The following is a 27,484-nucleotide window of genomic DNA, read 5'->3' on the forward strand; positions in this document are numbered from 1 at the left end:
TCTCGAGCCCGACCTAGCCTGTTACTTCACTGACAAAGTCCTGCATCTCCTATTATCCCTGTCCCTTTAGTTCCCCCCATCATATCATATCCGCCTTTAGTGTTCTGTCCTTCCACGGTAAAACCTTGACATAACATAAGCACTCCTCCGTAGACCCCCTCAACAATTACCATCTCCACATTGCTTAATAGGAGGACCTTTTATCTTTCCGCCTCTCCTTCCTGACAAGTCAGACCATTCCCATAGTCCAGCGTGGACTCTTCCAAACCAAGGATGGAAAATTCCCCTGAGCATGTGGTAACACTATACTGGTTGCCATCCCAGGACAACAACAAGCCAAAGGGGAAAGTCCACTTGTATGGGATCTGTTTGTCTGTCAGAGCCCTAGTCACTGGCCCCTTTGCTCTCCTCTTCTGTAACGTAGTCACGGCCAGATCCTGAAAGAGCATTACTTTCGACCCATTAACTGTAATGTTGACCTATCCACGGGCCGCCTTAAGTATTCCCTCTTTGACTTCATACAAAGAGCGTGCAGCTAAGATATCTTGGGGTCTGTCCCCCTATCCAGTCCTTCTAGGACCTACCCGATGAATTTGGTCTACTCGAATATACACCAGCCAATTTTACGTTACCAAGTTCGCAAAGCATTGTTGTATTACAGCTTTTAGGTCTGCATCCTTCGTTGTTTCAGCCAATCCCTTTATCCTTATGTTCGATCCTCGGGACCGATTCTCTAAATCCTCTGTTTGTAATTCCAAATTATGTGTGGCCCTTGAGATCAGTTTCAACAGTTCTGGATGTTGTGTGACTTCTGTAGAGACCACTGGTAAACCTTGTTCCGCTGTATCCACTCGGCCCTCTAAAGCAGCAACTTCTTCTCTGATCTCCTCCATGGGGTTCTTTAGATCCTACTTGAGACTTCCGATATGATCTTGCATAGCCACTGTCAATCTTTCCTCCATTCCTCCAAAACAGGCAGTTAGATCATCATTGCTTAGTGCCATATCTCTCACTTCTTGAGATTCCTTTTCCCTTCTGAGAAGACTTCCTCTCACCCATTCCATATTCCCTTCATATTGTTGTCACCAGTACTTTTCCAGTTGGCCCTCCTTTTTGCCTCGGACCACCCCCTGTTTTGCAGGGGTGACCTTTACTTTTGTTTCCAGTATCGAAAGAAATAATACAAACCACAGACCCCCACTACTGTCTAAACCAGGGTGCTTCGATCCATGGGGCAGTCTCAGTTTTCCAGCTGAGTAAATAAACCATGCCTTCAGCCTGTGAAGGACAAAGGCTTCACCCTCCACCTCCTTGCCAGCTTTCAGTTGCCACGCAGGTTCCTGCATCACCTTCAGGGCAGGCTCTTCCAATGTTGTTATACCACAGGAAGCCTATAAGGAGGTACTGCACCCCACAATGACAATCAACATTCTGCCTTCTCCCTGCTGTGACATATCACCCAGGTCACTCTGCTCATGTACCTGGAGCTTTAGTTATTTGTCCCTGCTGCACTCTAATCCCCCACAGGAACACCTAAGCCACTGTACCTGCCAGGCCTGCTTACTGTCTCCTTCCCATCCACGGAGGAGCCATGGTCCCACACAAATCTTGCTCCCAGCCTCCATCCGCTTACCAGCTGACTCACTAATACAGTCACCAAAATCAGCATCATCGTGGGGCTGCCCTATATACTCTCGGCATCCAAGTCCCTCCTGAAGCGCACCGGCCTTGGATGCCAGAAAATGTCCCCTCTGTTCGGCAGTAGCAGCTGCAGGCCTCACCGCCACGCTCTTCCTCACTAGGGCTGGGGTCCCTTATTCACTGCATCCAGCAGCCTCATGGACCGCTGCACTCCAAGGGAGGAGGGTGGAAACACCATTTAATCCATCTGGTGAAGTCCTTGGAACATGTTACATCTTTTTTTTAAACTCTGCTTCTTCAGGGCCAGCGCGAAGCTTGACGAATCGCGTCCTCATGCCGCAGAGGCCATTTTTGAAAAAAAGTGTAAGCATTTTTTAAAAGACTGCCACTTTTCTTGTTTAAGAAATTTTCCTTAAGATTTCATTAAACTTGAAAAGCGGTGCCGCAGATTCGAAACAACATCTGAGGTACCTTAGCTGGAGGAACCGGAAGGATCGGATTTTGAAAAAAAGAATGTTATAGGCAAATAAACGCAAGTATTTGCAGTACAGAAACTTGTGGATCCTTTCCCCGCCGGTATGGTTGAATGTGTAGTGACGGTTGGACTACGATCAGAAAGCCAGGTAGAGGCACTGGCAACTGGCCTTACACTCCAGATTTAGGAGGTAGTGGACGCAGAATTTACGGTTGTCATTAGCATTAATGGGCACAGTTTTTCACTGTTGACCTACGTAGAGAGCCAAGTACAGTACAGTGGAGTTACTTTGGCCTTTTCTTCTGGGCACAGTAAAAAGACTCACGTGGGGATACTCCCATATATGTGTCCAAATCGATGAGGTTAAGAAAAAATAGGATTCTCCTGCAACCGGCTTCTGTCAGAAAAAGTGTTTAATGAAGATACGTCACTAATAATACATCAAGGAATGAAAACTTGTGTTTGTTAAATAGGAATTGGTGGATATTCGAATAGTGTTTCTCTGAAGAATTTCCAAATACATTTTTAATACGTATGAAATGAAAGAAACATGTTGGGTGAGAGAGCATATGTGGATTGAAGTTGTATGAAGTTTATTGATGTGAATATATTAACACAATTTGTGTAAAGTACACTTTATTTTAGTTTTTAAATTACTTGTTGTGCACTATTTTTTGAAAATGTCGACCGTATGAAGTAAGAATAATGTTTGATGGTAATCATGCTATAATGAATTTGTTGAATATGAGTAATTAGTACCCAGCACGCAACGCGCACCGGGAATCCAACGTGTTGATTGGCTCTTTTCCGAGCCATACTACATGGTATTCCCATGTACGCCATGCGTGCCGGGTACTCTGTTCACGGCGAGGGGCGTGCCAGCCCTTCAGCCAATGAGGAGGCTCGAAATGGGGCAATCCCCGCTCCGAGCCTCCCCATGGCTGGAGGCTGCCTTCGACCCCCACCGGGGACTCAGGTAAGACTTTTTTTCCCCTCCCTCCTCCCAACTCCCTGCCCTCCCCACCCCACTTACCTTCTATCCCTTGGTCTCCGGCAGAGGACGATGGAAGCCTACAGGTGTGTGGAGACTCGGAGCGGGGCCATCCCTGCTCCGAGCCTCGACATGGCTGGAGGCTTCCATCGTCCCCCGCCGGAGCCGCGGTACTTTTTTTCCCTTTCCCCCTCCCAACCCTACCTACCTCTTTTTTCTTATTTTCTTGGGAGCAAACGCGCTGGAAGCACTTTTGTTCCCAGCGCGTCCGGTCCCGATGGCTGCCATGGAAAGGGAAAATAGACTACGTTTTCCCTTTCCCGGCCATTTTCTTTCACTTTTTTTTCTGTTTTGAAACACGGCAGCATTTCTAAACAGAAAAAAATGCCATTCGTATCCCGGTCTAACAGGCTGGGGTACAAATGGCAATAAGACCCTCGGCGTGGGACAATAACGCCCACGGTAATGCCCCCAGGGCTTCGTTAACTACGGCACCGGGGGCATTACCTGGGGCGGTATTGGCCTGCCGCCTAGGGTCTTATTGCCACAATAAAATACTTTAAGATGATTTAAACATCTGTGTGACAACTTAGTTTGTGGATCTAACAAATTGATGTAGTCCGGTAGAACGTTTGGAGAGTCAATGGGATTACCTTACAAAGAAACGGCATAGACTCACAGGAACTTTGTTGTTTAGATTTGCAGATTTTGAAATGCCATTTTCACAAAGGAAAATGTGTAAAGCAGCCTTTAATGGCACCTCACTGGTGTCATATTTGAACTCCACTTATTGCTGTGCTAACGCTGTGCTCTTGAGAGCAGAATCCCTCGCAGTGCCAGCCTAGTATTTCACATGGTTGCTACGGCTGTTGTCGAGCAGTAAATCTGGCTCATGCTAAAGTCGTGGCTTTGATGCAAGACTGCTGCATAAGCACTTCATCAGAATAGGGTGCTGCTGAAGAAAGTGTTCATCCCTCATGGATGAACACTTTCGTGTTATTGCATGCACCTCTTAATCGGGCCCTATGTATTTTGAAATTTGAGATGTACTATTTTGTCTGATGATTTTAATAGATTTTAACTTTTGATTTTTATATATAATGCTGTTGTTGATGTTATGTAGGTACATACATGTTTTTTTTTCCCTTTTTTACTTTTGTTGTGCTTTTATGGATATGCATGTATTATCCAAATAAAGTGTAATAAGCGGGGTACGTGTATTCCGAGGGGTGCGTGTGGATTTATACACGCAATTTCGCTGGAGCGAGCAGGGTATGTGTATTCCGAGGGATGCATGTGGATTTTTACACGTGGTTTGGCAGTGTGTACCCTCCCGGGTGTGCACCCCCCTCCCCATGCCCCGCAGGCAGCCCACACCACGGGGGTCCACCCCACATCTCTGGGCATGCCCCGCAGGTAGCCCATCACCCCAGGGCATGCCCCGAAGGCAGCCCATCACCCCTGGGCATGCCCCGCAGGCAGGCCACATGTCACCAAGCACCTGGAAGCCCCGACTCATGAATCCCCCACCGACCGCCAGTGAGGGGGACCTGCCAGCAGGCCCCGACTCATGTCCCCCCACCTACCCCCAGTGACAGGCACCTGCCAGCAGGCCCCGACTCATGTCCCCCCACCCACCCCCAGTGACGGGCACCTGCCAGCAGGCCCCGACACATGGCCCACCAAACAACATGTCCTAACAAAACAGACCCATGGCCCTAATGCCAACCCAAATCCCCCTTGGCCCCCATTACAAGCATGCAACCATCCACTGCACCCACTCCCAAATTACCCATGCCATGACAGTCTTAAAAGAACCACCATGCCCATGGATAAATGCACAACAGAGCCACACAGTGGCAACACATGACAGAGGCAATGTTCATTGAGACATGCACGAAACCAATGATAGTACTCAAGGGCAATCAGGAAATTTGAATAAATGTATTAAAAACATAATGAAATAACATAAAGAAAATCAAACTTGCAAATTAATAAATAATGAAAGCCATTACCAAAAAAAATGAAAATTCAATGATGAACCAAATCCCCGGCATGAAAAAAGAAAAGTGGTCCATCGCCAATGTCAATATGATTTGAATGACCCAAAAAAAATAATACATTAATCCATGAGAAATGTAAAGAAAGAAAGTATGTATAAGTCGTCAACTATATACAATCCAAGTCCAAAGGGTCCATGATCCCAAAACAAAAGGAAACCTACAAAAAAGTCCTATGAATAAAAAACTATATACATAAGGTGGAGCAAAGTCCATTAACTCCAAATAATAAGAAAAAACAAAGTAAACCTAACCCTAAAGAACTATGTACAAAGGCAGGGCATCATCGAACACCACATCGATGTTCCGGCGGCAGGCCTCTTCCCTGGCCTCAAGGTCTCACAGGGATGCATCCATGGCCTCCTCCAACTCCCTGCGAGTTGCCTCGAGGCACTCAGCCAGCCTCAATGCCCTGCGAATGGAGTTCTCCGACTTGACCATAGTGAGCCGTGCCCTCTCCACCCGTCGCCTCTCCACATCTATTTGCCGACCCAACTGCTGCCACACAGTAGACACTCCCAGTCCGGGGTCCTTCTGCCCCTCGGCCGATGCCTGCCCCCGGGGTGTTGATGGGCCAGAGCCATGATGCCCCCCACGCTGAGCCTGCTGCTGCCTTCGACGCAACTGCCTCTGCCACCATGACGGCCTCCGGGCTGATGGAATCCACCGGCGCCTGTGTGCACGTGCCCTGTCTGATGATGCTGGCACATTCTCCATCTGCTGGGGTCCAGTTGGTGGGAAACCCCCCGACCATGGTCCCTCCCAACTGGGCCACATTGGCACACAGCTCTTCATGATGACGTGTGTGGTCCCCCCAGGAAGCATGCACATCATCACAAATGTCAAGTGTGCGCAATGCGACACCAATCATGACAGACTCAATCCAGTCACGGGTCCCCTCGTCTGCAGGTAGAGGAGTGCCAGATGACATGGACCTCCTCCCTACCTGCGGACGGGCCTGGGACGGGGCATCCCTGCTGGTGCATGGTGATGCAGTCACAGTGTCAGGGAGAGAGACATGCACAGGCACCTCCGCGGTGACCTGTGCTGCCTCCTGCCCCTGCCCCTGCCCCTGGACTGCACCACTTGCACCAGTGGTACCACCCCCAGCAGGCCCCATGTGTGGCTCTGTAGCGGCCTCCTCCTGCTCTATACACACCAGCAACCTGGATGGCTCCGCACCATCTTCCGCTGTTGCAAGTCCCCGTGGGGGCTCATCCGCCCCTTCCGCTGCAGCCGTAGTGGCAGACGCGGCACCAGTCCCCTCGCTCCCGGATGATGGAATTTCCTGGGAGGCTGACTGGGCCTTGCGTCGCCGGCCGGTGGAGGCATCCCTGCCGCTCTCCTCCACAGCGCCGTCTCCGCCCTCTTCTTCGTTCACCGCTGTGTAAAGGGAGACATTGAACACAAGCAGACACAAATCAATAGCACATGAGGGCCACTGTCAAACGTCACTTCTATCATGTCTCTCCACAACACATGGGTCAGTGCAGGCAACACACATGCAGGAACAGGCATGGCACATGCAACATACATTGGCATCCATGTCCAAGGCACCGTATATTCATCCAATGGTGGGCTGATACTCACATGCATCATGGGACATGCTGGTCACATGCACACACAACACCGGAGGGTCATGCATCTAGCCCTGTATACCGCCAGACACAGTGGATACAAGGATGACTAGGCTGTATCAGTGAATCAACACATTGTCACGGATATGTGTCATGCATCCATGGTGCACACACTACTCAGACACACGGACATGTACATCATGCATGTCCATGACAACAGCACACATCTCTCACACCCCAAACATGTCAAAGTACAGACACAGGCATGCATACATTTGTGTGTTCCGCATGCTGCTCTGCATGATGCATTGTAACACGTACACCATCAATGTGGGTCACACATGACTGGACTCACATGCAGCACCATCATGTCCCTGCACACACACATCCAAACATGACCCATGTCACACATGCAGCCAAGTAGCTAACTACCAGCACACTGCAACATACCCTTTTTTAAACGTGAATGTATGGGCACTTACTGCTCAACTCCAGACGGGCCTGCATCCTGAGGATCTGGTGGTGAAGTACTGGGCGAATTCGTTCCAGGACCCTTATCTGCTGGGTAGTAAGCTGGACCCGGCGCCCCACTGCATCCACTGCTTCCAAGAGGCGCTAGGCCTTCTTGAGGGTCCTGGACTTGTAGTCCTCCCAGCGCTTATGGATTTGTTTGATGTTGCAGGTGGCACATCCTCCGCGTTGATGGCACCCACTATGTCCTTCCAGATCCTCTTCTGTCCTTCCTTGTCGGCGCGCGATAGTGTGAAGAGGGCATCATAATGCCCCAGAACTTGCTCCACCAGGATACCAACTTCCTTTTCACTGAAGCTGGTAACCCTCTGCCTCTTTGCTGGGGGTTTCCACTGGTGCTGGAACATGGCAACCCCTGATGCAGGTATGGGTGGGCAACTGGGTCCTGGGACAGGGCTGTGGAATGATGGAACACCAGTCGGGTGTCTTCTGTTCCAGCAGGGGTGGTCACAGCAACTGGACCCCTGCAGATGGCAGATGTGCAGGCACCAAATGGCAGGGCACGGTGGCAGCAGGCAGGCAGCAGCAGATGGCTTGTGGGAGGCTGCTCAGGGCTCTGGGGGGGCAGTAATTTGGCCTTCTGGGCAGGAGCATGGTATTCCGTGTGTTGTCGTGTGGCCAGCTTGATACGGAGTGAATTGGCACATGAAAAACAGCACGTTTGTGTGAATTCCGAGGAAAGGCCCTTAGCGCGTAAGCGTGTAGGTGACGTAACGTTCGCACGGGCGTTTCCCTCGGCATGGGTTGAAGGTCCCACATGGGTTTCCATCGCTCTGTACGTGCTTTTCGTGGAAAGCGGTGCATGTGTTTTCCAGACGTTGGAGTTCACACGCGATTACGTCACAGCGGCTACAGTGCATACTTCTTCTTTTGGCGTGGGTGTTGGCCACGCGTTCTTCCTCTACACGCAAGGCAGACAGTGAGTCGCACATGCTATTTTTCCTACTGCGGGTGTCCCTGTTAGTTGCGTACCCCTTTTTTTTTGGCATACTAGCCTGCGTGTTGATCACATACACATTTCTTGTGTTCCTGGCTGCCACAGCGTACTACGTGTGTTTTTTTACATGCACGTGGGCTACATGGGTCACCTATCTCTTTTTCTTGCTTTTTTGGGATGCCTGAGCGTTGCGTGACACATCATTTTTCCTAACGGGCCACAGAATGGGACATTCATTGTAGCTGTATATACGTGCTTTGTTGTTTGTGCGCCCTTTTATACTGCGCGGGGACACTTCTGCCTGCCTTTGGGTGGCGGATTTGTTTAGGCCTGTGCGTGTCTTCTTGCATGCGCGTGTTTCCCCTATTCGATTCCATGAATACGTGTAGTTTGCGTGCGTGTGGCCGTTCCGTGTATTTCACAGCAATACTTCCCCAGTTACGCCCTTATTTTCACACGTTGTTCCCCATTCCGCGTGTTCCACCCCGTGTTCCGCCCCCTTTTTGGTGTGTGCGCTAACATTGTACGCTTTCGCTGTGCATGTTGCGCACATCGTTCTGGATGTTGCAATGACATGTGCGCCCGTGTGCGCTACCTGCGGATTTCACGCACCTCCCGGGGAAAACGTGCGCGTGCGCTTGCTTTTTCACGCTTGCGCCAACTAGTGCCACAAATTTTGGCGCACATTTGTTCCATGAATCGGCCCCTAAATCTCATAAGACTGCTTTGAAAAAACACTGGCAGGTGCTTTAAGTGCAAAGTTTAATAGTAGGCTTGATTAAAGTGAGCTAAAAGAGTTCCCAGGAGGAGATGTTTTAGGCGGGTAGGGGCAGAACTGTGTGGGAATGGCCATAAGGATTAGCATGGCCATGGGCAGTCAGAGGGTGGGCAAATAACCAAACAACACTTACAAGCTTTGCGGCCCACCTCATATGCCATTTCTCCCTATATGTAATATAATGCAATAGTTTTGGCTTATAGCCCAAACTAAAAAAAACAATAATGATGATTGACATGGAGGTGCTCATGTTGTCTGATGTCTCTGCCCCTGCTTGTAGTGAGCCAATCATTTGTCACTGTTCTCTGTCTGTGTCTTCCCTGATTGTTTTGTGCGTGGCCATGGGTGTGAACGGAGGCATTGGTTTCTATCCTGACTCCTGCTCTGCCTCTGCCCTCCCTTGGAGCATGGTATAGCAGGTTGCCAGCACTGATACTGTTTGTCTACCCCCTCCACCCCCGCAATCAGCATTTTCCCTTTTCTGCCTACAACCTACAACCTGCCTTCCACAGTCGATTTACATCCAAGCTTCAGTACCTGATCAGCACAGTGTTATTCTGGACCAATCTCTGCATCTTTCTAAATGTGCAATTATGTGGAATGTGATGCAAATCTATAGCTGCAAGCTGCTGGGCTGCCGTGTTCTAATATCATCCCATCACTTCTAGGACTCTCTAATTGGTCTCCAAACCCAAAGGCCAGATTGTTGTGTGTGGTAGGCCCTATATATAAAATATCAGCCTTTATCCAGCAGGATACGGGAGATGGGCAGTAACAGTTCACCTTTCACATTACGTTGGATATGTAATAACCTACACAGAGTCCAAAACATATATGCAGCGTTAAAGGGAAAGGAAATAGGGCACTGAGCTCTGTAACCTGCAGGACACTGTTGCTGAACCCCATCAGAGCCGACTCAACTTTTCATCATTTCATAGGCAAATGAAATGAGTACTGTTTAGGTGAGCATTGAAATCTGTGATTACTGGAGCGCCAGGTTAGTTTAAAGTGCCCAAAATAACGTGACTCTTAGATAATTTCTTTTTAGTGCTTGTCAGAGGAAGAAATGCAGCCATCATACAGGGGCGAGACTGAGGAGGGCATTGGGCGGTCCTCATTTTAGTGGAAAATATTTCTGGCATGGCAGCCGCCCCAGAGACCTTGTTTCTGAAAGGCAAATAGTGAGGGGGTGCATCCATCCATGGGGTTTATAAATGGTGTATGGTTTCAAAAAGCAGGGATGTATATCTTGAGAGGGCAACAATTCTGAAAGCAACTAACTAAAGTGTTCGCACAGCATGCTGTAAGAGCTGAAGTATGAAGCATGTCTTTGTTTTCTAATTGTTTGTATAGTGCCTTGTCCTGCACATAGGCCAGGAAAATGCTATCTCAGTAGGATACCAAGCCACGTCTAAGCCATGGCAAATTCGATTTGCAGCCGTTATTGGCTGGGCTAACCTCTTTGGAGTTTCTGTCTCCAAGAGAAAACAAAATCAGGTGACAGATCGACTGCATCCCCTGATGTTACAGGAAAGTAGTAGTAATGGAAATGATAATGGCAGCATGCACAATAAACATGTTTTGGTGTGTGAAGGCTTTCATTGAGAATATTGTCTCGGTGTGTTTACAACTGTTGAAGGGGGAGCTGTGCAAATTAGAATAAGCAGACATGGGCTGCAATTTCACCTTAGACCCTGCCACTCAATGTTGGCAATCTTTTTCAAAATAAACAAAAACAGTGACATGCTTACTTCTCTGTGAGTGTGAGCTTTACAACATGCCTGTTACTGTTCATCCTTGGTGCAGGGCTGGCATCCACACCCTAGCCATTAGTACCTTGTAAATCTAAATCAGCACCTAGCCAAGGTGATGGCTGACAACAAAATCAAAGTGATAATAGGCAGGTTAGGCGTGATCTATTTGTCTGCATACACTGAGATGTTCCACTGTGGGATGGGCCCCCACCTGGCTACTCAGCAAATAAGTTGCTACACTTTTTTTAAAGACTTTACCACATCATGATAATGCAAAGTCTGCTGATGAGGCATTGCAGCCAAGTTCATATCAGATCAATTGAACCTCTAAATGCTCAGTTTGTCCATGTATTACAGCACAAACTTTGTGGCTTTCTTTGGGTAATATATTGGGTAAATACAATAATCAAAGTGGAAATGAAAATTGATACATTTGAGTTTTGCCTTGGTGAAGAAGATAGCTCAGTGAGTTAAGTGCTTGTTGCAGAGATCTGCATTTGTTTGCTGGGGTTCATGTGTGCGTATGTACATGCTGTTGATAGGAACACTTACTGTGCTACTGAACAACATTCCTGCTATAAAAGAAACTATTTATGTAAACTAAAATAGTGTAATTATGCCACTGGTCTAGTTAGTAGTGGTGTGTGCCTTTCCTCACTACCATTTCTTTTATAGCAAGAACAGAATTGCAAGATAAATTATAGCTGCTACATTTCTATTGGCTTCTGAAAAATGTGCAATGGGAAGTGATGTTATCAATTCTCAAAGCACCCTTATAATTTCCCCCTTTACCTCTTCTTTACTTTAATGTATGTTTTCTTTGAGAGCTAGTTTTTATATGATGGGTTCCCTTTTGCTCATTGTCCTGTTTTTTTTTTTTTAAATCAATTCCTGACCATGATGTATGTCACTTTTTAGAATGTACACAGTGTGAAGAATTGCCATTGGGCAAGCGTGCAAAGCTCTGGCTTTTTTATTGTTATTAATAGATATAATGATGCAGGTAATTCAATCTCCAAACAGGTAATCTGTCAACCAGATTCAGCTTTTTGTCAACTAGATGTCAAAAGCATAGTCTACTTGTGCCCTGTTGCATCAGTAGCCTGATCCACAGCACCTGCTCTACCCGTGGTGAAGAGCAGATGCAAAGGTCACAAAATGCCCACTCATTTACCACAGCCACAGCCAAGAATCTGCTGCACAAGGGCAGCATTTATGATCAGCTTCCCTGATACCAAAACTGTGATGATCATGCGTAACCCATGCTGGTGGCAGGGTAAACTCTAAATAAAGCTATGTCTATATATAGGCATGGTGCTACTTATAATCATGGCTGCCACATCCCAATTGATATTGCAAATGTGTCAGCTTCTGTCATTCCGCTTTGCTGTGGAAGGTCTTGTATAGTCTGGCCAGACAGTTGGAGACTGCCAAATGGCAGGACAGGAACTTGGAGGACTGGATCTCTTCTTTGATCTCTTTGTGAGGGTAAGTAACACCCTCTACAAGAGGCAACCGTCTTGGCCATTAAAGGAGCACACAGATTGAAAAGGAGTAGACTCACACCAGGGTGATGCATAATGAAGGCCTGTATTCTTAGTGGGAAGGGAAGGTGATCGGATTAGAGCAGGCAGGAGGCCCAGTTCAATGAAAGGAGACTTCCACCATCTTGTTTCTCTCTGTCTCTCTTTCTCCTCCCTGTCCCCTCCACTCCCTCTAGAACAAAGCACTTTGGGTGTGACAAGGGCACATCGGGAGTGACCTTTGCTGTGGACCAGGACCTACCACCGTGCGCCAGAATCTCCTTAAGCTGGGAGAGCAGACCTTGAAAGGAACCATCCTGTCCTTGAGCCCCCTAGAGCGGTCTTCACAGCAGCTGGAGGGCTAGACCAGCTGAAGCTCTTTGTTCTACTGAAACAGCCTCTCCATGATTTTGCACTGCTCCAAAAAGTCAAACTATTGCTTGCACTTCAAACCAGCTTGACGCTGCCTCGTGCCCTAGCTAAGTCCATCAATGCTAGGCCTGAATCAGCTGCTCAATGCCGGGACACAATCCGAATCACTGGTGAGCGCTACGCTCACTCTGATAGAGGGCTAAAACCATGGACCAGCATAGCTAGGCCTCAAACAGCCCTCTCGTTGACCTGCACATTGACACCTCCAAAGTTGCCACTTTGATGGCCGTTGTCCACTGACTCAAACCACTGGAGCCCCATTCATCGACCCCTTCCAGTGGCTAAAGCCCTACTCGGCTCAGCCCAAAAGCGATGCAATCCTGCATCATTGAGAGCACCCCTTCTGCCGCACAGAGCAACTGCATTCACACCTACCCAGTGCCCAAAAAAATGGAATCCAGGTACTGTTGACCCCCTTGGACAACTTGGGCCCTAGACACTGGCTAGGTCACAATTGCGCCTATTTTCAACCTCAAAATATCCTTTTTGTGGCTAATAATTCACCTACTGCCTCTGAGCCATGCTAGTTTCTTTTTACATTGGCCCTCATTACGACCTCGGCGGTAAGTAATGGACATTACCGGCATGGAGCAACTAACGTGTCCGTGCTGGTCTGGAATCGTTAAAAGCGGTAAATTACGAACTCTCGGGCACGAGCATTGCGCCATGCCGGTAATGTAATCTGCGCCATGCCGGTAACGTCCCAAAAACATCAGCTACCGGCATTGTATGCCGTGCAAGCTGCACCACAGCCACCCTACCCACCGATATTAGCGAGCACCGCAAATAGCGGTGACCGTAAAGAAGCGGATCCGGAACTTATGCCATCGCACCGGAATGGGAAAGAGCACGGCGGCCATCTTTAAAAACACAATCAATTGCAATCCTCCACAACCAGTGCACATCTGACCCCGAGACCTGGCACAAAACTTCACCCACATCCACGCATCCCCACAATGCCGATCGGCAGCGGCAGGAGCGCTTCAGTAGGGAAGAGCTTACAATGTTGGCGGAAACGCTCCAGGAAAACGCGGACATCGTATTCTCCACTGAAATGACCAGACCGCCAATAGGACGGAAAAAGGCCATATGGGAACTAGTCGCACAACGGGGCAGTGCAGTAGGAACAACACCCCGTGCCACCAAACAGTGCCGTAAAAGGTGGGACTATCTCCGGCTCTGTGTAAGGAGGATACTGTCGGCCAACCGAAACATGGGCATGGCAACTGGCGGAGGAGCACACTCACCAATAAAAATGGAGCCGTGGGAGAAGATATGTGCCACAACGATTGGCATTGAGAGCATCGAGGGGGTCGGTGGAATGGAGAGAGGAGCCCCGACATCAGGTTACACAGGTAGGTGCCTCAAATTAAGCCATTCTAAACTCCCTGAAGTCCACTTACATGGGAATCACAATGTTGCCCAATAGGGTTAACGCAACACATCAGCAGAAGACTGCCAACAGGCATCATTGACCTACACCCTGTACACATGCAGTATGCACACTCCACAGTAGGCACCCACATTCCTGCATGCTTAACCCACCCAAAAGGGAGACAACCTGTATGTCATTGCCTCCAAAGTGCACCATCTATTCATCAAATTCATGGCAGTCATCACAATGCCTGCTCAATGTCCGCAGACCCATCAATAACATTTTCCCTCCTTTCCCTCCTTTGCTCCACCACAGGCTCCCATTCGGACCACGGCGAGGACGAGACTGGCACCACACCTGCCAAGAAGGTCAGGCCAGAGGCAACACACACCAACCCTCCACCTCTGCTGGACCCAAAAAAACCCACAGCAGCCAAAATTCACTGCCACAACACAGCCCAGGGCAGCGTTGTTCCCCAAGGCAAGCAGCATGGTACCACCAGCAACATACATGCAACAACTGGTGGCCACTGAAGGGAATGTGTCTGCAGGAAGCAGTACAATTGGGGAGACTGCTGCCATTGCAGCTTGCTCTGATAGTGATGTGGGGAATGATGAGGATGTCATAGAATGTCCCCCCACTGCCCACCCTCATTCCCCCCACCTGTCCCCATGTAGCCTGCACGCTGATAACACACAGGGGCTATCCCCTGATAACTCCTGGCCAGCCACTCCATGCCCAGTGGGAGGTGTGGAGGAGGGGAGTAGCCCAATGACCCCGCCAATTGCATCATTCAATGCCCCAAAATACCAACAGTCGCTGGACCAAATATTGACAAGGCAACACCAACTGTCCTCACTCCTCACGCAGCATGTGGCCGATTGTGGAGGTGCCAGTGCTGAAATGCAAAGATGTGCCGAGACTGTGAAGGCAGCCATCCAATCCTCCAGCAAGGACATCTGTGCCGAACTTGCCGCGGTGCGGCACATGCTCTCTGAGCTTGTACAGACAATGAGGGACATGCGTCCTAGCGAGCAGCCGAGTACCACCTCTGCTGCCAGTTCTGCCCCAAGCAGCCCCATCTGCAGGTCGGCCAGGAACCTGCGGAGTACAGGCAGGGGTGCCCCGGGGGCCGGCAGAGGGGGCTGCCAGTAGAGGCCACCCAGTGGATCAATTCCACATTAGGCACTTCGACACAGGGATCCACGCACTTTTGCGGGGAGTTGAGGGGGAGGGGGGAGGGGAAGTGGGTGTGTTGGGGAGTTGAGGAGGGTGGGGGGAGTGGGTGTGTTGGGGAGTTGAGGGGGATGGGGGGAGTGGGTGTGTTGGGGAGTTAAGGGGGGAGGGGGGAGTGGGTGTGTTGGGGAGTTGAGGGGGGAGTGGGTGTGTTGGGGAGTTGAGGGGGGAGGGGGGAGTGGGTGTGTTAATTGAATTCACATTTACAATACAATTTTTTCTTGATCACAAATCACATGTGTGGACATTGCTCATTGCGTATGTGTGATTTATTGGTGAACAGTCCACAGTGTCCATATCCCAGACACACACAGTGCCCCAATTGCCATCTCCATGTGACACCCCCCCATCCGTGTGTGCTAGAAACATTGGTTGATCAGAGTCCGATGCATTTCACGCTCCTCCTGTGCATCACTGCCTCCCTGAGGTGCTGCCCCATCCCCACCCTCCTCATCCTCATTGTCAGGTGGTTGCAGTTCTGTGTCAGGGGGCAGGGGCACATTTCGTCTGATGCACATATTGTGTAGCATGACACATGCCATGACGATCTTTGCCACCTTCTCATGGCAGTAGAGGAGTGCCCCATCAGACCTGCTGAGGCAGCGAAACCGTGCCTTCAGTAGGCCAAATGCCTGCTCAATCACCACACGGGTACGTGTATGTGCACGGTTGAAGTCCACCTCGTGCTGGTTCTGTGGGTTCCGGACTGGTGTAAGGAGTCACCTCTTCAGGGGATAGCCTGCATCACCTGTATGTGGGCAACAATGTATGTGTCAGTCATAACATCAAATTCCAAACATGACGTGCCACCATGGCATGCATTCCACTGTTACTTTGTACCACTTTTACATGCACAAATGGATTCACACTATGTGACCGGTATATGTGTATTCCTCTCATGGACTGTTTTGCATGCCATCAACCAATGTATGCAGGGGGGTCAAGTGCCTTGTGAGTGCCCATCCACTGTGTTTGTTCATGGCGTTTGTTTTGGTGACCTGGCAGGTGTCCTGTGATATCAACGCTCTCATCATGGCAACATTGCTGTCAGCCTCATGATGACCCCACTGAGCACTACTAATGTTAATAGGGAATTTTTTGGGGCCTCGGTGTCTGTGTAGTGGTGTATTGATGTTTTTGTCCGTCATGTGCCTCCTTTGTGCACAGTTATGGGGGACTGGCCTTTCAGTTGATGGTGTTTGGTGCCGTGTATTGGCTAAAGTGATTGCATGTAGGTGCATTTCGTTGAAGTCATTGTGGTCCGAATCGGTACAATGCTCTTGCAGATGGTTGTGTCATGGTTGGGACACACCTTCATTCACATGGTAGGGCTGCTTACTTCGGGCATTATGTGTACAGGTGTCAGTTGACGTTTGTGCTGCTTTAGGGTATGAGCTGGCTCCATTGCCTCTGCTACTCGCAGCCAGGTAAAGTATGCATCATCCCCCCCCTTTCAGCCAGGTAAAGTATGCATCATTCCCGCCCCCCCTTTCAGCCAGGAAAAGTATGCATTGGTACGTCAATCACCTACCCACTTCACATTTCCATGGCCATGACATGAGACTCACTGAGTAGCCAGGATCTTGGCCCTGCATGTCGCTCCATGTGGTGTGGTATTGTGGAGTTCCGCAGGACCATTGAATCATGGGTTGATCCGGGGAATCGGGCACAACAATGTGTGATGATCCTGTTGGAGTCACAGACCATTTGCACGTTGATTGAGTGAAATAGTTTACGGTTGCAGTACGCTACCTCCATGGCATGTGGGACCATCAATTCCACATGGGTGCAGTCGATGGCACCAATGCAACCGGGTATGCCAGCTAGTGCATGGAAACCCAATTTGGTGTTTGCAATCTCCTGGGCAGACCGTGGTAAGGAAATGTGGTTGTCTATGTGCTTGAGGAGGGCATTGAGCACTTGGATCAGTGTACGTGAGATTAATGGTTGTGAAATGCTATGCAAGTGCCCCACTGTGTGCTGGTAGGTGCCTGTGGCCAGGAAGTGGAGCACGGACACTACCTTCAGTAGGGGGGGTGGCAGTGGGTGTTTCTATTATGCTGACGATGTCGTTGTGTATCATGTCAACGATGGTGGTGATGGTGTCCCGGTCCAAACGGTACAAGGTATGGATCTGCTCAGCGGTGAGGTTGAATGGACTGGCTCGGATGCGTGGTATTGGGGGCTGCTTGCGTGGTGGCACTGGCTGTGCTGGTGGGGCTTGCTGGCCCTGCCTTGCCCTCCTTCTCCTCCTGCATCTCCTCTGTGCTGCCTGTTGTTGTTGTTGTTGTAGTTGTAGCACTTGCATTGCAATCAGGTCCTCCAGCCCCAACATTCCTAGTCGTATTGGAATCATTGTGGAGTGTGACTGGGTGTGGGAAGGGGTGGCGTGTGCTCTTTTTGTACTTGGTGAGTCTGTATTGCCTCCACCTGTGCTGATTCTGTGCACCTGTGGCAGCTGGGAACACTGCACATGGCCATTTATGGTTGGTTCGCGATGGCGGAATTAGCACCATGGCGGTAAGGTACTTAACGTCCTTTGCGATGGCGTTAAGAGCATGTCCGCTTGGTTCGTGATTTGCCTACCTTTGCTCGATGCCGGTACTTACGGCGTGGAAGGACGCGTGTGCGCGAACTTGGTGCTGTTAGCGGCACCGTTAACGACGATGCCGCTAATAGCACTTTCACGGGTCATGATTGGATCTAGCGGTAAACGATGACAGTAATCATTTACCAGCATCGTTTTTCGCTTACCGCCGGGGTTTTAATGAGGGCCATTGTCTCTGTTCTTCCTTCAGGGTCAGTATTTATACGTTATTTTCTATTTGTTCAAGGTGGTGTATTTAATTAAAGTATATATTTATTTGTATACAACCTTGATTGGACATTCTCTTTATATTGGATGGCGATCCTGTGTTGTTTGGTTCAATACCGGTTCATTTTCAAACCCCTCTTAAGACCATAGCCTTCCCTTGGCCCACGTTACCATAAAAGGCAGAGGAGGTATATCTCTAAACTGTACCTGTTTTGCCTTTATGATTGACGCCAGGTTGAATTCTTTGGCTTTGTTAAGCATTGAGTCTGGAATGTTTCAAGCGATAGAACTTTCTGACATAATGATTTTGCAATATTCAAATATAGAAGGAAATATATAGTTTATCTTGGCAGTGTTTCAGGCACATCACCCCTGGGCAGTAGAAACATATGTTCACTGGGTGCTTTTGATTTCATTCTTTTATGATTAGATGAATTTGTCTGCTGTGTGGGCATGCCATGCAAAGTGAATTTTGATGTTTGTTACATAGCATTTTGTTTTCTCTTCTGCCTAGTCATGTAATGTTTTTCCAAGAGCATGTACTTCACACATCTTCATTCAGAAAAAAATAAAATGGTAAGGTTGAACTGTTAGGTTATAATTTTATGAAACAGATACTTGCTTAAAAATAATTGTCCCTTATTTTCTTTCAAAATGAATATATTATTTGAAAAACAAAGTTAAAATGTCTTTGATACAGCATCCTCTTGGGGAAACAGGTCACAGAGATGTGTAATTTTGTATATTTTATTAACCACTAGATAATCCTTTTAATGCCTACACGAGATTCTGTTGAATTTGATTAGAGATATGCAAACACTTCAATTTGCGGATTTGGAGGGTGTTTGGGTTTGGGGGGGTAAATGTGTTTCAGGGGGCGTGGGAGTAGGGCATCAGTTTGGAGGGGCAGGGTGACGTATAGGCAACCTGTGCCCCCGGCCCCCAGAAACCATTAACATGGCCATGCTCACCTGTTCAAAATAGTAAAAGAAAACCCAGTTGGCTTGGTCTTACCATTGAGGAGAAGCTCCAGTTGTAGCTACAGCTCAAGAGAAAGACACAGCAGCATCGACTACAAGAGATACAAAGAGGGAATGGAGGTGGTGATATCCCACCATAAACAAGAGATGAACCAGATGAAACCAGAGAGATCACCTTGATTCTCGAATTAATTTGGTGGAAACTTGACTGGTTGTGAACTTGACAAGTAAACTCACGACGTCTTGAACCTTTAAAAAATACACTTTATGCTTCACTGTATCCATTATTGCTATTTTAAGGAATTTCCATTTGTCTCGTGAGCTGTTTCAAATGATAAATATTATTTAATGCTTCCCCATTGCCCTCTTCATTGTTGAGAATTTAACACAGCCACTCTACCAAATGGTGAGTCTTTGGTCGTGTGTCATACTTACATTTCACTAATATATTGTACATTTAATTTGAAAGTTCAATCCTAGGGCAGCTTCTCAAGGAGCCCCTACCTCGTTACGAGTTCGGCGCGGGACATGAAACACTGTTACTGGCACCTGACTTCCTGGTGCCACCAGGACATTACAAGTCCTGGCGGCGCGGGAATTCAGGCGTCGGATTAGAACTCCATGGGGATGGGGCCTTGGAAGCACCGGCACAGTTCTAGCAGTGATGGTGCTTCTGTGACAACTCTGCCTACTGGGGTCGTTGCGCCTGGCAGGGTCAGACTTACCTGGTGCAGCGCATCCAGTAGGCCGACTTATAGTCTGGTGGCCTCAAAACAAGGGTGGCGTAAGCTTAGGAGCACCCTTGTTTCCAGACCGCCACCGTCGTAATAAGGCCATCTGAATTTGGATGTCCTTTTTCCTATTTCTGCAGTTATATTGTTTTACTTATGATAACACTCCAATGTTGAAACAATTATTCTGCACATGTAGCATAGTAGGCATTCACTTAAAAAGTCAAATATTCACTAGAAGACAAAAAAATACTTGTTACGGAAATACAAATGTGCTTTTTCGGATGGAAATGCCACATGGAAAGATCCCACATTGAAATGTCTGAGCAAAGTAGGTTTAAATGTGCCTCAGATTGGCATTAAAAATGACGAATGCATGTGTTACAAAATCTTAATTACAAGAATAAACGAAGAAGACTTTGTAGACAGAGAAATGCAGACTAGCGATATTTTTGTCAAACGCAATCCTTGCTTGTGTGTAACTAGTTTGTTGACAAGTTTCCTCTCTGTCTGAAGAACAGGAAAGAGGGTGAGGGAAGGGGCTGGAAGGTGAGAAGCAAAGCGAGGCACCAGAATGTGTGTTTAATAGAAACAGTGATAGTGTGAAGGGTGGGCTGAGGTGAAGGAGCGCAAGAAAGAACATAACGGCGAGTGAGAGTGGCGGGAAAAACAATGAGAGTCTTGACATTATACATGCTACACTTCCTGCCTTGATGACCAATAATACAGAAATCCATGAGAGACAACACGAATCATAAAGTGCAAATGTGCACAGTTGAGCTATTTCCAATTCTCTCCCCAGACATTATCATCTTTATGGATTTATGAAGTGACATTATATCTTCTGCGCGAGCGGGATGCTTGCCACATAGAAGCGAAGGTATTGGAATGGTAATTTCTTTCCTACACTGTGTGCTAGTGCTCGGCACCTCCTGACCTTTTCAATATTCTGTAATGGTCTTGGGAAGTCGCTGCAATATCACTTCATATACAGCTTCGGCAGCCTGTGGGGAGGAGGTTGCATGTACCGGCCAATCGCCAAGTCCACGATACAGAGCAATGAAAAATAAAGTGCCACCGAATAGAAAATAGCATAAATATTGCAGTTTTGATCGCTTATGCTAATGACACATCATAGGAAAGAAAGAGAGGTTAGCGGACTGTATGAATGGAAATATGCCGGATGGATAGCCAGCCGGCGTCCAATAAACTCCAAGCAAAATGGCAGCAGACTTTGATCCGAAAAGAATAAAGAGGTGCAGGCTGTTGCCTTAACCTGTGCACATATAAAGTTAATTTAAAACAAATTCAAGATATATTTGAGAATAGTGTTAGTATGAAGAAGTTAAATAACCCTGATTCACAAAAGATGGTGGGAACCCAATGCAAAGAGGGCTCCTGCATCTTCTGCTCTAAGTTCCCTAATTCCTAAACCAGACCTCTGTGCAAGATAAGGAAGGATCACAACTTGCACCTCCATGCGTATTCCGGTGCAGGCTCCTCACCCAATACTCGCGTATATCCTGGAAAACAACACCCAGATGGATTTAGAGTAGGGTCCACAGTGGCAACGACATTTATGAATGAATGTATTTCTGCCACTATTTCATTGGTGGAAATGCATAAACGCATCTATGTATCAGCCAACTTCACCAACAACAGTGTATCTAAGTATGTTACCTACATCATGGGAGTTTGCTGGACGACTTCACAGAAACATGTTGGGCTGCAGAGGAAGGCACGGACTGTTGGGAGGGACGAGTAATAATGGAGGAACAGGTCCAGATGCACTCTGATGTAGCCTGGGACAGTCTCAGGGCTGCAGCCTTTGCTTCCGCATCCACGGATTTCGATTCTGTTTGAGATACCCCAATGTTAGTGGGACCCAGGCAGCCGATTTACTAAGATTGCCCTTTCTTGGACAAATCGTGTTTGAACCCAAAGTTGGGGATTTGATGAAACAGGCTCAGAAAGAAAGCAAATTGTCCACCCCAGTACCCCCCAAGACAATCCAGTTCCCAGTCATTGGCCTCGTGCCTGCTGGGCCTATAGAGCCAAGCTTTACCTCACTGATGACACCAAATGAGGCCAAGACACGTCGGGGGTAGGTAGTGGTCTCGTGCAGAAGAGTTGTGACATAGCATATGGGCTGGACTGCCTCTTTTGGGGTGGTACCAATCCTGATTTGCACATGGTCTTTCCTCTTCTGTATTGGCTTGGCAGGATGAAAGCTAATGGTTTGGAGGGTTGCGCAGAGCTATGCCCATGGTAATGATTTAATCAAAACCTTCCAGCCATCACATTTTGGTGTTGCATTAGTCACCCCGAATCGGGACGGCCAAATCCAACGGTGAGTCCTGCGCCTGCTGGGTCTGGAGAGCCAAACATCACCTCAATGATGCCCAATGAAATATGAAAAACAAACTTGAGGGATGTAAAGCAAAATTGGGCACAAAAAGCACTCCCCAAGCAATGCTGCAACCTCATTGAATGAGAACATTGGTATAAGGAATGGAACCCCTCTTATTTTCTGAAAAAGGTTAGCTGGATCACTGTTTCTGTTTCACTGAAAATCCCATCTCTCACTTCATGACCTCTCCCTATCTCAGTTAAGGTCAAAGGTAACATACCTTTCTGGTGGCAACATTCCTCATTAAAATACAGCTCATATTGAGAAATATTAACCACTTTCTTCCATAGATTTCCAAAAATTATTAGGTGATACTCTAGTCTTAGAATGACAATTCAGAATCAAAATAAAGAACAGTATTTTGAGGAAAAAATCTTTTTCGATTAGACATTGAAGTTCATTTTTTTGCCTAAATTGTGCATGGAAAGAATGATTCTGTTTTAATGTTTTCCAAATGTTTAACAAATCCCTATGGTAAAAATGGTTTCCATGAACTGCTTCTACCTGATGTTTTGCTTCTCTTCACTTTATTAAGCTGCACATTGTTAGAAGATGTCCCACCAATATCTTTGACTGAACTGATGGCTTACATATTTGTGTCTAAAGGCCTATGACCCAGTTATGGGTCTCCATGACCATCAGTCTGGCTTCAGAGCTGCCAGAAGCACGGAAACCTCTCTCCTGAACATCCGTGAACATCTGTTCTCCAACCTTGATTACAACACCCCCTGTGTCCTCATCCTACTTGATCTCTCTTCTGCCTTTGACACTGTCAATCATGACATCCTGCTCAACCGTCTCTGTGATAACCTGGGTATCACCGATCAGGCCCTGGCTTGGCTTACCTTGTTCCTCTCTGGTTGACCCTCCCAGGTCCAACTCGGGTCCTTCCTCTCCTCTATCTCTACCTCTACCAGTGATGGTCCCCAGGGGTCTAACCTCTATCCCTGGCTGTTCGACCAATAACTGGCATTTCTTACCCACTGCATTGCCGCTCTCTGCCCCAACTTTCAGTTCTATGTGGATGACACTCAGCTCATTTTCAGGCTCCCTTCAGCCACCCCTTCTCCTTCTCTCATCTCTGACTGTCTGTCTGCTATCCAGGAGTGGTTTGCCGCCAATGATCTCTGCCTCAATGCCAGTAAGACCGAGATTCTCCTCATCGGCACACCCACTCCCACCTTTCCTGTCACTTTCTGGCCAGCCTCTCTTAGCCCTCTTCCTGCTCCCACCTGTGATGCTAAAAACCTCAGGGTCATCTTCCACTCCACACTCACCTTCTCTCCTCACATCTCTGATGTCTCTGAGAAGTCACACTACCAGCTGCACCTCCTCACAGGTATTCATTCTTTCCTCTCCTTCCCCCAGAAGCTCACTGTCTCCAGAGCTCTGGTTTTCTCTAGGCTGGACCTCTGCAAAAGCCTCTTTCTAAATCTGCCTGCCTCTACTCTCCACCCTCTGCAACTCATCCAAAACAGAACTGCAAGATTTGTCCTTGGCCTCAAGCCCGGAGATCATCTCTCTCCCAGACTGAAATCCCTGAATTGGCTCCCAGTGGCTGCAAGGATTAACTTCAAAACCCTCTACATTGTCCACAAGGCCTCCTGGGGCCTGGGTCCTCAAAAGCTTCAACTCCTTCTTCCTAAATATCTTCATTCTCGAGCTCTTCGCCTATCCTCCTCCAACTCCCTCGGGGTCAGTTGCTTCTCCAAGTAACGAGTTGGCGGTAGATCTCTTTCTTCGGCTGGGGCCTCCCTCTTGAACAGCCGCCCTGCCTCTCTGAAAATGGAGGAGAACTATCTCCTGTTCCGGAAGCATGTCAAGACCATCCTCTTTACTTCTGCTTTCTCTCCACCTTTCCCCTGCTGAATTCCTGCCTGAAACTAAAACTGCACTGGTCGAGGTATCCTCCGCCACCAGTTGCACACCTGCAATGGTTCCTTGGCAACTCTTGCACCTTAGTTCTGTTTCTATATCCCCACAGCCCCCTACCAGCACTTGACACCTGATTTCTGCACTTACCCTTGCACTTGCCACTAGCTGGCCACACTTCTTATTTATTGTTCTTATTTATTGTTTTTATTTATTACTTTTTATCCTCTTTACTGCACGTTCCCTCCCCCTTCCCTCACACTTTTCCCCTTCCCCTCCACCGCTGCACTTGCACAATCCCAATGTCACCTGGCCTAGTAAGATCGTTGTCTCTGTCTTCCCTCTGTTCCCCTCCCTTGCCTCATCGCGTCTTGAAACACTGTGTATAGGCACGTTATAAATGCCATATCAGATCGTATCATATGAAAACATGCACACATTCAAAATCATCAACATTTTTATTAATAACAATTTCAGGAGATGCAAAGCTATACTTGGAACTTAGATGTGCTTATGTATGTCCTTGAACACAGCACTCATGCACCTTCTCACACTTCTGCTGCTGTATTCACCCAAACAAATAAATAAAGAGAGGATATAAATACTCAATGCTATCCTAGTAATTACTATTTGGACTATTAACACAATTGCATATGACCAGTGTGCATAGTTGCAGAGTCTGTTGTATAAATAGACGTTGCCCCTATTTCTGTACAACCTCCTTAAGAATCAGCCTTAAAGTCGCAGATCTCAAACGTTTTACATTCATGCATGCCAGCCAGAACACTGTCACCATATCTGTACTCAGTTCCATTGTGCGAATAGAACTCGCACTGTGTAATAGCCAGATCAGTAGACACTGCTGGGCAGTTTTGGTTGCAAAATAAACACCAGGAGAATCCGCACACAGAAAGGCATATTGCAGTAACCCCCATTGCATCATAGCTTTGTTGTGAAGTGGTTGTCTATTGAACAAGGATTCTGCGAGTGCAATTACGAGCAGCACCAGCTCCATGTAATCTCCCTGGAATATGGGTTAGGCGTTCCTTTCTCTCTGAGCAAAGAGGAGTCAACTACCAATTCAAGGCTATACCCAGTGTATGCTATTTAGCAGCATACAAGAATCAGCATCATGGAGTTTCAGTGCAGGATTTATAGAGACATTCACAGCTATGAAAATGTGTAATACCCGAGAGCGCACTTTCTGAATCTTTCCAGTTGACATTTTGACCTGGTGACAGCAACCATTCAGAAAGAAAAAAACACAGTCATTCTTTGAATATGGCCTTCAAATCATATCTACGTGCACAATCACCAAATGTCAGCCTAAAACAAAATAAAAGATTACTCTGGACCACACTACATCACTGTCATTTTAGCTGGACACATAATACAAAAACAAAAACGAAGCCAACTTGGAATGCAGTACATTTAGGCCCTGATTCACAGAGGGGTTTCCTATAGGGGGTTGCCATTATAAAAAGAGTCTGTTAATTAGGCCCTTAATTTCTAATTGGCTATACTTTAGAAGAAAACGTGGCACATATTGACCAGGACCTCTGAGCACACCAATGACATCACACATAAGTAAAGCACTCTCCGAAGACGTTTACATAGGCTATTTCTAGCAAGGTCTCCAATGTTGATTATATTCTGTCCCATGGTGCAATGTTTCAAGGAGGACATACTTCACTTCACTCAACGAATGCATCTCTGAGGGAGGTTCTCCTCTAGAGTTCATAGATCCAAACTTCTTTCCTTGGTGAATAATTATAGCATAGATTCCAACCTCAGGGTATGAAAAGACTCTTGACTACATACAAATAGCACAGACCCTACCAACTCATTACTCCTATAAATTATTGTTATTTTAAATTCACTGATGGCACTGCCTCTTTCCTCAATCTCTAGTCCTTGCCATTGCATTCTACCTATTCATTTTCAAATTGCTTCCCCTTGCAGTTTGGCTTTCTTTTCTATCTGACCAAAATTGTCTCTCTTCCTCTCTATTGTGCATTACTACTATTCATCACAATCTCTCCTGTACAGCTATGTATCTTCACCCCTTAAAAGTCATCCCCTCCCCTCTGCAGCATAGGCATTAACTGCAACTGATGCATTTACTTCCTCCTTGAATATATCCTCCCTAAGTACTCTGGTTCTCATTCTGTAAATTCTGAAATCTACCTTGGGTATTCTGAAATCTGCTTCCTCTTCTTTTATAACCCATAACTCTGCCTTGTGGCGTAAACCCACATCCACCTTGGTCCATCGGGTGTGAATTATTTGCCTGCGATGTACCTATTGCTTCCTGCATTCCCAATCCTTGTCCGCTTGAACAGACGTTCTGCAAGGAAGACCACATTAGTGTCAACCATTCATATTAAACATCTCCATTAGAAGCCCTTCAAACGTCACTCAAAAGCATACACCAAGAAATATGAACATCACTACAAGCCCCTGGTCATTAAATCATTAAACACATCCAAAATGAAAAGTAGCAGGTCCTGAATTTAGCGTGTAGGGTCAGAATGGGACAATAAACTGGACTGGGCACCCCCAAAAAAGTGTCCCATATTTGCAAATCATTGCAAATTCAAGACTTTACAGAGTATGCCACCTATGGAGAGTGCAGAGGGTTTGTGGTGTTTGTGGAATGTAACGTTTTGTGTAAACACTTGGGAAAGCCTGAGATAACATTCCTTTTGTTCATAGTAACACAGACAACTACATCATCACACAACCCTGTACTTATTTTTCAAACCAGACTTGAGGTCATTTTTCTAGTTGCCATCAGTAAATACCCGTCTTTTAACGCTCTGGGCATTTGGCAGAAACTCACTTTCTTCAATTGGACGTGTGCAGTGGTTTGACCCGGTACAGGTGTACCCCATTATACCATTTAAGGCAAGCAGGGGTTGCGGTGTGTGTCCCCTGCATCCTTTACATGATTCTGGCAGCAAAACCACAGCATTTTTGCCACGATATGTTGTATTCACTGGCGTTTTTGCCGCGATTTTAAGACATGGTACCCCTTCCACGTGAACACCACCACACAGAGAGAAGGGCTTCCAGGACAATTAATATGCAAAGTTGTGTAAGTTCTTGTTGTAATAATCATTTTAGGCAAAACCTTAAGTTGTGTGATGAGAACTGCCAAAGTAGCACCTCACACTTTAAAGACAATTAAAATATGCCACAAAAAACAAAGCTTTGAGCTATCCCCTCTTTTACTGTTTGTTATTTGACAACATCAAGCATTCTTTTTTCAATGACACGTGATTTTCCTCACATTCTATATGAAGCAGGCTGCTTTTGTCAAAAAATGAAAACAACCCTGTTTTCAATTTTGTGATCATGAAAGCA

Source organism: Ambystoma mexicanum, chromosome 6p (genome assembly GCF_040938575.1).
Source record: "Ambystoma mexicanum isolate Mex_15411 chromosome 6p, UKY_AmexF1_1, whole genome shotgun sequence".
NCBI lineage: Eukaryota > Metazoa > Chordata > Amphibia > Caudata > Ambystomatidae > Ambystoma > Ambystoma mexicanum.